Genomic DNA, 914 nt, shown 5'->3' with positions numbered 1-914 from the left:
GACCCCGTAGCCGTCGCCGCGCGCGCCGCCCCTTCGCCGACCCCGTCGCCATCGCCCCGACCACGCGCCGCCGCCTTCGGTCCGGCCGCCGGCGCCCTTTCCTCTTATTTTTTTGTGCATTTTATGTATATGTTCTCTGTGTATATATGTATATGTTCTTTGTGTATATATGTTCATATATGCAAAAGTTAGATTTTAGAAAAACTTTATATATACAAAACTTTATATCTGCAAAAATTTATACATATATGTAAGTATATATGTATGTATAGATGTATGTATGTGGATACATGAGGGGGGTCGATATACCCCCTCTCCGATAGCATTTTTGTGCATTTTAGGTTAGTGTATATATATGTTGATGTATATATGCAAAAGATAGATTTTTAGAAAAAATACTATTTTTTCTGTTGATGATATGATGATGTTTTTTTTTCATATATGCATTTTTTCATATATGTATTATTTTTTTTAAGTTGTTAGTAGATATCGATTTTAGGTCAGTGCATTTTAGGTTAGTGTAGAGGAGAATTTTAAAGTAAAATAAGGAAAAGGAAGAAAAGAGGAAGAAGGAAGAAGGAAGAAAGAAGAAGAAAAAGAATGAGAGGAAAAAGGAAAATAAGAAGATGAAGAAGAGGAGAGGAAGAAGAGGAGAAATAAATAAGAAGAGGAAAAAAGAAGAAAAAGAAGAGGAGAAGAAGAAAGGAATAGAGGAGAAGAAGAAAAAATTGAAAAAAAATTCTGTTTTTTCTTCTTCTCCTCTATTCCTTTCTTCTTCTCCTCTTTTTTTTTCTTCTTCTTCTTCCTTCTTCCTTCTTCCTCTTTTCTTCCTTTTCCTTAATTATTTTCCTTTCTCGTCGTTGTCGCGTCGTTGTCGATATAACCCCCTCGAGATAACTTCGACATGAGGGGCG

The sequence above is a fragment of the Triticum dicoccoides genome, chromosome 7B (genome assembly GCF_002162155.2).
Source record: "Triticum dicoccoides isolate Atlit2015 ecotype Zavitan chromosome 7B, WEW_v2.0, whole genome shotgun sequence".
NCBI classification, from domain to species: Eukaryota; Viridiplantae; Streptophyta; class Magnoliopsida; order Poales; family Poaceae; genus Triticum; species Triticum dicoccoides.
The sequence above is the reverse complement of the archived record's forward strand: the minus strand, read 5'-3'. Positions refer to the sequence as shown.